Source organism: Homalodisca vitripennis, chromosome 5, assembly GCF_021130785.1.
Source record: "Homalodisca vitripennis isolate AUS2020 chromosome 5, UT_GWSS_2.1, whole genome shotgun sequence".
NCBI classification, from domain to species: Eukaryota; Metazoa; Arthropoda; class Insecta; order Hemiptera; family Cicadellidae; genus Homalodisca; species Homalodisca vitripennis.
Window position 1 is genome coordinate 173,055,904 of NC_060211.1, and position 13,264 is coordinate 173,069,167.

The window sequence follows — 13,264 nt, forward strand, 5'->3', positions numbered from 1 at the left end:
TGTTTATAATATTGGGTAGGGTACGATAAGCGGACCCGGTTTTTTATATCGAAATTGGCAAACGATATTACTCAATCATAACCATCGATATAATCAATCGATACTAATTAATTATTTTGAACAATTCACTTAAATGATCTATATCAACAGTTGTAATCACTTTCAAATAATACGCGTAAGGTAATATTTAAATGTTACATAAGTAACAGGTGATTATTAAGAATGGCAGTCAATTTTAGAAAACTACACAACATTGCTTTGAAAGATGATAAGACATGTTTTTCGTGGTTTCAACATGTAGGACTCGTGCCGAAAAACCCATTAAGTGAAATTTGTGGGAAAGAAACAAATGAAACTGTGAGAGGAGCAAATATGGTCGTCTTCAGTTTTCCTAATTTTGGTTATAATAATTTGTTTGATCACTGTTAATATTAAATTCACATTTTAATTTAAAACATAAAATGTTTGTTGTTGCGGACTACAGATACTTCTATATCGATTGATAGTCTACAATTTGAGATGCGAATATTAGGTATCGATGATTACATTCTTCGATATAAATAACCGGGTCCGCTTATCGTACCCTACCAATAATATTCAATAGTCTGTTATATATATAGAAAACTATGGTTATAGTCGCTACGCTGATAACTACTTATTAGAATACAGAAGAGATAAGAGTTACGCATAATAAACTATTGTATTTGCTAATCAGAGATGAAAAAGAGTAAATCCGCTATTTTCAAGAACGATGCAATTATAGCCTACTTTATTTGTTTGCCGAATAATACCTCCTGTTAATATTCAATTAAAAGTAAAGCTCTAGTAGTAAATTTTTTTTGGACTTTGCTTATGTGACTATCATCTGTTAACATTTGTTTAATATTGTTTATTCTCATGATTAATATTAGAGTTAACATATGATAAATGGGTATGTAAAACAATTACAATTACCTATATTTCCTCTGGCCCCCATAGAAACTACTGGGCTGTTCCTTCTAGTACTAGAAATTAATACTAACTCCTTAGTATTCATAGAAACTGTCTACCTCTCCAACGTCAGGACTCCGCCCCACTAGCCTATGCTCAATAGCTACTACTGAACTGTTCCTTCTAGTACTAGAAATTAATACTAACTCCTTAGTATTCATAGAAACTGTCTACCTCTCCAACGTCAGGACTCCGCCCCACTAGCCCATGCTCAATAGCTACTACTGAACTGTTCCTTCTAGTACTAGAAATTAATACTAACTCCTTAGTATTCATAGAAACTGTCTACCTCTCCAACGTCAGGACTCCGCCCCACTAGCCCATGCTCAATAGCTACTACTGAACTGTTCCTTCTAGTACTAGAAATTAATACTAACTCCTTAGTATTCATAGAAACTGTCTACCTCTCCAACGTCAGGACTCCGCCCCACTAGCCCATGCTCAATAGCTACTACTGAACTGTTCCTTCTAGTACTAGAAATTAATACTAACTCATTAAGTATTCATAAAAACTGTCTACCTCTCCAACGTGAGGACTCCGCCCCACTAGCCCATGCTCAATAGCTACTACTGAACTGTTCCTTCTAGTACTAGAAATTAATACTAACTCATTAAGTATTCATAAAAACTGTCTACCTCTCCAACGTCAGGACTCCGCCCCACTAGCCCAAGCTCAATAGCTACTACTGAGCTGTTCCTTCTAGTACTAGAAATTAATACTAACTCCTTAGTATTCATAGAAACTGTCTACCTCTCCAACGTCAGGACTCCGCCCCACTAGCCCAAGCTCAATAGCTACTACTGAGCTGTTCCTTCGAGTACTAGAAATTAATACTAACTCCTTAGTATTCATAGAAACTGTCTACCTCTCCAACGTCAGGACTCCGCCCCACTAGCCCATGCTCAATAGCTACTACTGAACTGTTCCTTCTAGTACTAGAAATTAATACTAACTCATTAAGTATTCATAAAAACTGTCTACCTCTCCAACGTCAGGACTCCGCCCCACTAGCCCATGCTCAATAGCTACTACTGAACTGTTCCTTCTAGTACTAGATATTAATACTAACTCCTTAGTATTGATAGAAACTGTCTACCTCTCCAACGTCAGGACTCCGCCCCACTAGCCCATGCTCAATAGCTACTACTGAGCTGTTCCTTCGAGTACTAGAAATTAATACTAACTCCTTAGTATTCATAGAAACTGTCTACCTCTCCAACGTCAGGACTCCGCCCCACTAGCCCATGCTCAATAGCTACTACTGAACTGTTCCTTCTAGTACTAGAAATTAATACTAACTCATTAAGTATTCATAAAAACTGTCTACCTCTCCAACGTGAGGACTCCGCCCCACTAGCCCATGCTCAATAGCTACTACTGAGCTGTTCCTTCTAGTACTAGAAATTAATACTAACTCCTTAGTATTCATAGAAACTGTCTACCTCTCCAACGTGAGGACTCCGCCCCACTAGCCCAAGCTCAATACAGTAGCTACTACTGAGCTGTTCCTTCGAGTACTAGAAATTAATACTAACTCCTTAGTATTGATAGAAACTGTCTACCTCTCCAACGTGAGGACTCCGCCCCACTAGCTCAATAGGTACTACAGGATTGCACTTATAAGGATCACTTGCAATAATCACGGACCTCAGGATTACACTTACTATGATTATTCGCAACCATCACCGAGCTCAGGATTACACCTATTACGATTACTTGCAACCGCCACTTCCCTCAGGATTATACTCATTACGATTACTTGCAACCATCACTGACCACAGGATTACACCTATTACGATTACTTGCAACCACCACCGACCTCAGAATTACACCTATTACGATTACTTGCAACCACCACTGACCTCAGGATTATACTTATTACGATTACATGCAACTACCACTGACCTCAGGATTGCACTCATTAAGATTACTTGCAACCACCACTGACCTCAGAATTACAACTATTACGATTACATGCAACCACCACTGACCTCAGGATTGCACTCATTAAAATTACTTGCATCCACCACTGACCTCAGAATTACACTCATAACAATTACTTGCAACCGCCACTGACCTGAGGATTATACCTATTACGATTACTTGCAACCACCACTGACCTCAGGATTGTACTCATAACGATTACTTGCAACCACCACTGATCTCAGGATTACACTCATTACGATTACTTGCAACCACCACTTACCTCAGGATAACACCTATTACGATTACATGCAACTACCACTGACCTCAGGATTACACTCATTAAGATTACTTGCAACCACCACTGACCTCAGCATTACACCTATCACAAGTACATATAACCGCCACTGACCTGAGGATTATTACTTGCAACCACCACTGACCTCAGAATTACACCTATTACGATTACTTGCAACCACCACTGACCTGAGGATTACACTCATAAAGATTACTTGCAAACCACCACTGACCTCAGGATTGCACTCATTAAGATTACTTGCAACCACCACTGACCTCAGAATTACAACTATTACGATTACATGCAACCACCACTGACCTCAGGATTATACCTATTACAATTACATGCAACTACCACTGACCTCAGGATTACACTCATTAAGATTACTTGCAACCACCACTGACCTCAGCATTACACCTATCACAAGTACATGTAACCGCCACTGACCTGAGGATTATTACTTGCAACCACCACTGACCTCAGAATTACACCTATTACGATTACTTGCAACCACCACTGACCTGAGGATTACACTCATAAAGATTACTTGCAACCACCACTGACCTCAGAATTACACATATTATGATTACTTGCAACCACCACTGACCTCAGGATTACACCTATTACGATTACTTGCAACCACCACTGACCTCAGGATTACACCTATTACAAGTACATGTAACCGCCACTGATCTCAGGATTACACCTATTACGATTACTTGCAACCACCACTGACCTGAGGATTACACTCATAACGATTACATGCAACTACCACTGACCTCAGGATTGCACTCATTAAGATTACTTGCAACCACCACTGACCTCAGAATTACAACTATTACGATTACATGCAACCACCACTGACCTCAGGATTATACCTATTACAATTACATGCAACTACCACTGACCTCAGGATTACACTCATTAAGATTACTTGCAACCACCACTGACCTCAGAATTACACCTATTACAAGTACATGTAACCGCCACTGACCTGAGGATTATTACTTGCAACCACTACTGACCTCAGAATTACACCTATTACGATTACTTGCAACCACCACTGACCTGAGGATTACACTCATAACGATTACTTGCAACCACCACTGACCTCGGAATTACACATATTACGATTACTTGCAACCACCACTGACCTCAGGATTACACCTATTACGATTACTTGCAACCACCACTGACCTCAGGATTACACCTATTACAAGTACATGTAACCGCCACTGATCTCAGGATTACACCTATTACGATTACTTGCAACCACCACCGACCTCAGAATTACACCTATTACGATTACTTGCAACCACCACTGACCTCAGGATTATACTTATTACGATTACATGCAACTACCACTGACCTCAGGATTGCACCTATTACAAGTACATGTAACCGCCACTGATCTCAGGATTACACCTATTACGATTACTTGCAACCACCACCGACCTCAGAATTACACCTATTACGATTACTTGCAACCGCCACTGACCTCAGGATTATACTTATTACGATTACATGCAACTACCACTGACCTCAGGATTGCACTCATTAAGATTACTTGCAACCACCACTGACCTCAGAATTACAACTATTACGATTACATGCAACCACCACTGACCTCAGGATTGCACTCATTAAAATTACTTGCATCCACCACTGACCTCAGAATTACACTCATAACAATTACTTGCAACCGCCACTGACCTGAGGATTATACCTATTACGATTACTTGCAACCACCACTGACCTCAGGATTGTACTCATAACGATTACTTGTAACCACCACTGACCTCAGAATTACACTCATAACGATTACTTGCAACCACCACTGACCTCAGGATTACACTCATAACGATTACTTGCAACTACCAGTGACCTCATAATTACACTCATAACGATTACTTGCAACCACCACTGACCTCAGAATTACACCTATTACTATTACTTGCAACCACCACTGACCTCAGGAGTACACCTATTACGATTACATGCAACCACCACTGACCTCAGGATTGCACTCATTAAGATTACTTGCAACCACCACTCCAGGTTTGTCTCCAGGTTTGAACATTTAATAATATTTCATGATCGCAGTAATCAAAGAAATCTCAAAGAAATTCTTTCATAAGGGTGACTGCAGTAGGCAAATTTCTCTGATCATTATGGTGAGTTTTAAATGACATTTTTGGAATACCTACAGCTTAATTCGTCGGATCAGTGTTGAATAAGGTAGATGTTGAGGAAATTAGTCGAGTAAATGGAGTTTCAAGCATAGAATTGGGGTTATTGGTTTACCTTGACACCCAAGAAACGAATTAAAAATAATTTTGTTATAGACCAATTCAAATTCAATATTGTATAGGACTTAAGCGAATCTCTCACGTCGTTGCAGGAATTACTCCATCAACTATTCCGTTTACATAGCAGGACAGTGGTGTAATACTTCCTCCATGGCGGATCTGTCAATCGATCTGTGCCAGAATGAGGAAGTCTATTGATTTGTCATAAGGCAACTTTGTTCTTCAATGACATGGAAATCTATTCGGCACAAGTGAAAATCATTCGTGGAATTATACAGTATGCTGATGGGAAATAACAGGAAACGTATGTGCACAACATTATATCCTGCCTCTCCAGCAAGTCTTTCCTGTGTTACAAGCCAACTAGAGTTGCATCACGTTGCATATAAAACAGGAAACGTATCTGCACAACATTATATCCTGTCTCTCCTGCAAGTCTTCTGTGTTACAAGTGAACAAGAATTGTATCACGTTGCATAAATAACAGGAAACGTATCTGCACAACATTAGATCCTGTCTCTCCTGCAAGTCACCTGTGTTACAAACCAATTAGAGTTGCATCACGTTGCATAAATAACAGGAAACGTATCTGCACAACATTATATCCTGCCTCTCCAGCAAGTCACCTGTGTTACAAACCAATTAGAGTTGCATCACGTTGCATAAATAACAGGAAACGTATCTGCACAACATTATATCCTGCCTCTCCAGCAAGTCACCTGTGTTACAAACCAATTAGCGTTGCATCACGTTGCATAAATAACAGGAAACGTATCTGCACAACATTATATCCTGCCTCTCCAGCAAGTCACCTGTGTTACAAACCAATTAGAGTTGCATCACGTTGCATAAATAACAGGAAACGTATCTGCACAACATTATATCCTGCCTCTCCAGCAAGTCACCTGTGTTACAAACCAATTAGAGTTGCATCACGTTGCATAAATAACAGGAAACGTATCTGCACAACATTATATCCTGTCTCTCCTGCAAGTCACCTGTGTTACAAACCAATTAGAGTTGCATCACGTTGCATAAATAACAGGAAACGTATCTGCACAACATTATATCCTGCCTCTCCAGCAAGTCACCTGTGTTACAAACCAATTAGAGTTGCATCACGTTGCATAAATAACAGGAAACGTATCTGCACATTATTATATCCTGCCTCTCCAGCAAGTCTCCTGTGTTACAAGCCAACTATAGTTGCATCACGTTGCATACAAAACAGGAAACGTATCTGCACAACATTATATCCTGCCTCTCCAGCAAGTCTTCTGTGTTACAAGTGAACAAGAGTTGTATCACGTTGCATAAATAACAGGAAACGTATCTGCACATCATTATATCATGTCTCTCCTGCAAGTCACCTGTGTTACAAACCAATTAGAGTTGCATCACGTTGCATAAATAACAGGAAACGTATCTGCACATTATTATATCCTGCCTCTCCAGCAAGTCTCCTGTGTTACAAGTGAACAAGAGTTGTATCACGTTGCATAAATAACAGGAAACGTATCTGCACATTATTATATCCTGCCTCTCCAGCAAGTCTCCTGTGTTACAAGTGAACAAGAGTTGTATCACGTTGCATAAATAACAGGAAACGTATCTGCACAACATTATATCATGTCTCTCCAGCAAGTCTTCTGTGTTACAAGTGAACAAGAGTTGTATCACGTTGCATAAATAACAGGAAACGTATCTGCACATTATTATATCCTGTCTCTCCAGCAAGTCTTCTGCGTTACAAGTGAACAAGAGTTGTATCACGTTGCATAAATAACAGGAAACGTATCTGCACAACATTATATCATGTCTCTCCAGCAAGTCTTCTGTGTTACAAGTGAACAAGAGTTGTATCACGTTGCATAAATAACAGGAAACGTATCTGCACAACATTATATCATGTCTCTCCAGCAAGTCTTCTGTGTTACAAGTGAACAAGAGTTGTATCACGTTGCATAAATAACAGGAAACGTATCTGCACAACATTATATCCTGCCTCTCCAGCAAGTCTTCTGTGTTACAAGTGAACAAGAGTTGTATCACGTTGCATAAATAACAGGAAACGTATCTGCACATCATTATATCATGTCTCTCCTGCAAGTCACCTGTGTTACAAACCAATTAGAGTTGCATCACGTTGCATAAATAACAGGAAACGTATCTGCACATTATTATATCATGTCTCTCCTGCAAGTCACCTGTGTTACAAACCAATTAGAGTTGCATCACGTTGCATAAATAACAGGAAACGTATCTGCACATTATTATATCCTGCCTCTCCAGCAAGTCTCCTGTGTTACAAGCCAACTATAGTTGCATCACGTTGCATACAAAACAGGAAACGTATCTGCACAACATTATATCCTGCCTCTCCAGCAAGTCTTCTGTGTTACAAGTGAACAAGAGTTGTATCACGTTGCATAAATAACAGGAAACGTATCTGCACATCATTATATCATGTCTCTCCTGCAAGTCACCTGTGTTACAAACCAATTAGAGTTGCATCACGTTGCATAAATAACAGGAAACGTATCTGCACATTATTATATCCTGCCTCTCCAGCAAGTCTCCTGTGTTACAAGTGAACAAGAGTTGTATCACGTTGCATAAATAACAGGAAACGTATCTGCACATTATTATATCCTGCCTCTCCAGCAAGTCTTCTGTGTTACAAGTGAACAAGAGTTGTATCACGTTGCATAAATAACAGGAAACGTATCTGCACATCATTATATCATGTCTCTCCTGCAAGTCACCTGTGTTACAAACCAATTAGAGTTGCATCACGTTGCATAAATAACAGGAAACGTATCTGCACATTATTATATCCTGTCTCTCCAGCAAGTCACCTGTGTTACAAACCCACTAGAGTTGCATCACGTTGCATACAAAACAGGAAACGTATCTGCACATTATTATATCCTGTCTCTCCAGAAAGTCTCTCCTGTGTTACACGCCAACTAGAATTGCATCACGTTAACAGGAAACTGTGTTTCGCTGATACTTATATTTTGAAACAAACATCCTGCCAGTTGATTTTGGGTAGGGGAAGAGGAGGTAGTTGATACCAACCAACAATAATCTCAAACAATTAGCAATTCTGGGGTAGCGTAATAATAGAAGAAACTCCTTTTTAGGATCTGACGGTCATTATAGAAATCGTGTCAATGTCTGTCTGTCTGTGACATAACTTTTGATAGATAGGTTCTGGAGACTTTTTACATATGTTTGTTTCTCTTGGTCCATGAAAAAACACTTAGTTTTAGTTCATAAGGTCAGAAATTAATTTTTTCAGGTCCTAACCACCACTGGTACCCAGTCTGACAGCCGTTTTTATTTTCCACCTTTACTCCATTCAGACAGAATGCACAAAAAAGTAATATGAAGAAAGGGATTGATTCATCGATGCTAGCGCTAATGTCAGGACGACTTCCATGATTTGACGAATTAGTTTCCATGTGACGGAAACGAAATGTAGTTTACCAGTACAATAACTGCAACCTTGGCGTATACAACCATATTTATTAAAGGAAACATTATGACATAAACGAGCTGTATAAAGAATAATTCATACATTGCCACTACATTTTATGAACGATTCAAGTGATGTTGGATATGCCTGCCATTGTTTTGTAACAACATATGGCATTTCATTGCAACTATGTGATGTAATCGATACAAGTGATGTAATGACGGTGCAGCTGCAGGTTGAAGTGATGTGACCGAATGTAGGAGTAGTGCAGCAGTTGATGTTGTGTATAACCGAGACTGTGTAGTAACTATAGAAGGCGTTATCACGGTGCAGCCGCAGGTTGAAGTGATGTGACCGGATGTAGGGGTAGTGCAATAGATGATGTTGTGTATACCTGAGACTGTGTAGTAACAATAGAAGGTGTTATCACGGTACAGCCGCAGGTTGAAGTGATGTGACCGGATGTAGGAGTGGTGCAGCAGTTGATGTTGTGTATAACCGAGACTGTGTAGTAACTATAGACGGTGTTACCACGGTGCAGCCGCAGGTTGAAGTGATGTGACCGGATGTAGGGGTAGTGCAATAGATGATGTTGTGTATACCTGAGACTGTGTAGTAACAATAGAAGGTGTTATCACGGTGCATCCACAGGTTGAAGTGATGTGACCGGACGTAGGAGTGGTGCAGCAGTTGATGTTGTGTATAACCGAGACTGTGTAGTAACTATAGACGGCGTTATCACGGTGCAGCCACAGGTTGAAGTGATGTGACCGGACGTAGGAGTGGTGCAGCAGTTGATGTTGTGTATAACCGAGACTGTGTAGTAACTATAGACGGCGTTATCACGGTGCAGCAGCGGGTTGAAGTGAGTGACCGGATGTAGCAGTGGTGCAGCAGTTGATGTTGTGTATAACCGAGACTGTGTAGTAACTATAGAAGGTGTTATCACGGTGCAGCAGCAGGTTAATGTGATGTGACCGGATGTAGGAGTGGTGCAGCAGTTGATGTTGTGTATAACCGAGACTGTGTAGTAACTATAGACGGCGTTATCACGGTGCAGCAGCGGGTTAATGTGATGTGACCGGATGTAGGAGTGGTGCAGCAGTTGATGTTGTGTATAACCGAGACTGTGTAGTAACTATAGACGGCGTTATCACGGTGCAGCAGCGGGTTGAAGTGAGTGACCGGATGTAGCAGTGGTGCAGCAGTTGATGTTGTGTATAACCGAGACTGTGTAGTAACTATAGACGGCGTTATCACGGTGCAGCAGCGGGTTGAAGTGAGTGACCGGATGTAGGAGTGGTGCAGCAGTTGATGTTGTGTATAACCGAGACTGTGTAGTAACTATAGACGGTGTTATCAATGTGCAGCCGCAGGTTGAAGTGATGTGACCGGATGTAGGAGTGGTGAAGCAGTTGATGTTGTGAATAACCGAGACTGTGTAGTAACAATAGAAGGTGTTATCACGGTGCAGCCACAGGTTGAAGTGAGTGACCGGATGTAGGAGTGGTGCAGCAGTTGATGTTGTGAATAACCGAGACTGTGTAGTAACAATAGAAGGTGTTATCACGGTGCAGCCACAGGTTGAAGTGAGTGACCGGACGTAGGAGTGGTGCAGCAGTTGATGTTGTGTATACCTGGAATGTGAAGTAACTGCAGATGTTCTTATCATGGTCCAGCTGCAGGTTTATGTGATGTGACCGGATGTAGGAGTAATGCAGCAGTTGATGTTGTGTATAACCGAGACTGTTAAGTAACTGCAGATGTTGTTATCTTGGTCCAGCTGCAGGTTTATGTGATGTGACCGGATGTAGGAGTGGTGCAGTAGTTGATGTGTATAACCGAGACTGTGAAGTAACTGCAGATGTTGTTATCTTGGTCCAGCTGCAGGTTGAAGTGATGTGACCGGATGTAGGAGTGGTGCAGCAGTTGATGTTGTGTATAACCGAGACTGTGTAGTAACAATAGAAGGTGTTATCACGGTGCAGCCACAGGTTGAAGTGAGTGACCGGATGTAGGAGTAGTGCAGCAGTTGATGTTGTGAATAACCGAGACTGTGTAGTAACAATAGAAGGTGTTATCACGGTGCAGCCACAGGTTGAAGTGAGTGACCGGATGTAGGAGTGGTGCAGCAGTTGATGTTGTGAATAACCGAGACTGTGTAGTAACAATAGAAGGTGTTATCACGGTGCAGCCACAGGTTGAAGTGAGTGACCGGACGTAGGAGTGGTGCAGCAGTTGATGTTGTGTATAACCGAGACAGTTAAGTAACTGCAGATGTTGTTATCTTGGTCCAGCTGCAGGTTGATGTGATGTGACCGGATGTAGGAGTGGTGCAGCAGTTGATGTTGTGTATAACCGAGACTGTGTAGTAACTATAGAAGGTGTTATCACGGTGCAGCAGCAGGTTAATGTGATGTGACCGGATGTAGGAGTGGTGCAGCAGTTGATGTTGTGTATAACCGAGACTGTGTAGTAACTATAGACGGCGTTATCACGGTGCAGCAGCGGGTTAATGTGATGTGACCGGATGTAGGAGTGGTGCAGCAGTTGATGTTGTGTATAACCGAGACTGTGTAGTAACTATAGACGGCGTTATCACGGTGCAGCAGCGGGTTGAAGTGAGTGACCGGATGTAGCAGTGGTGCAGCAGTTGATGTTGTGTATAACCGAGACTGTGTAGTAACTATAGACGGCGTTATCACGGTGCAGCAGCGGGTTGAAGTGAGTGACCGGATGTAGGAGTGGTGCAGCAGTTGATGTTGTGTATAACCGAGACTGTGTAGTAACTATAGACGGTGTTATCAATGTGCAGCCGCAGGTTGAAGTGATGTGACCGGATGTAGGAGTGGTGAAGCAGTTGATGTTGTGAATAACCGAGACTGTGTAGTAACAATAGAAGGTGTTATCACGGTGCAGCCACAGGTTGAAGTGAGTGACCGGATGTAGGAGTGGTGCAGCAGTTGATGTTGTGAATAACCGAGACTGTGTAGTAACAATAGAAGGTGTTATCACGGTGCAGCCACAGGTTGAAGTGAGTGACCGGATGTAGGAGTGGTGCAGCAGTTGATGTTGTGAATAACCGAGACTGTGTAGTAACAATAGAAGGTGTTATCACGGTGCAGCCACAGGTTGAAGTGATGTGACCGGACGTAGGAGTGGTGCAGCAGTTGATGTTGTGTATAACCGAGACTGTTAAGTAACTGCAGATGTTGTTATCTTGGTCCAGCTGCAGGTTGATGTGATGTGACCGGATGTAGGAGTGGTGCAGCAGTTGATGTTGTGTATAACCGAGACTGTGAAGTAACTGCAGATGTTGTTATCTTGGTCCAGCTGCAGGTTGAAGTGATGTGACCGGATGTAGGAGTGGTGCAGCAGTTGATGTTGTGTATAACCGAGACTGTGTAGTAACAATAGAAGGTGTTATCACGGTGCAGCCACAGGTTGAAGTGAGTGACCGGATGTAGGAGTGGTGCAGCAGTTGATGTTGTGAATAACCGAGACTGTGTAGTAACAATAGAAGGTGTTATCACGGTGCAGCCACAGGTTGAAGTGATGTGACCGGATGTAGGAGTGGTGCAGCAGTTGATGTTGTGTATAACCGAGACTGTGAAGTAACTGCAGATGTTGTTATCACGGTGCAGCTGCAGGTTGAAGTGATGTGACCGGATGTAGGAGTGGTGCAGCAGTTGATGTTGTGTATAACCGAGACTGTTAAGTAACTGCAGATGTTGTTATCTTGGTCCAGCTGCAGGTTGATTTGATGTGACCGGATGTAGGAGTGGTGCAGCAGTTGATGTTGTGTATACCTGGACTGTGAAGTAACTGCAGATGTTGTTATCACGGTGCAGCTGCAGGTTGAAGTTATGTGACCGGATGTAGGAGTGGTGCAGCAGTTGATGTTGTGTATACCTGGACTGTGAAGTAACTGTAGATGTTGTTATCACGGTGCAGCTGCAGGTTGAAGTTATGTGACCGGATGTAGGAGTGGTGCAGCAGTTGATGTTGTGTATACCTGGACTGTGAAGTAACTGCAGATGTTGTTATCACGGTGCAGCTGCAGGTTGAAGTTATGTGACCGGACGTAGGAGTGGTGCAGCAGTTGATGTTGTGTATACCTGGACTGTGAAGTAACTGCAGATGTTGTTATCACGGTGCAGCTGCAGGTTGAAGTTATGTGACCGGACGTAGGAGTGGTGCAGCAGTTGATGTTGTGTATACCTGGACTGTGAAGTAACTGTAGATGTTGTTATCACGGTGCA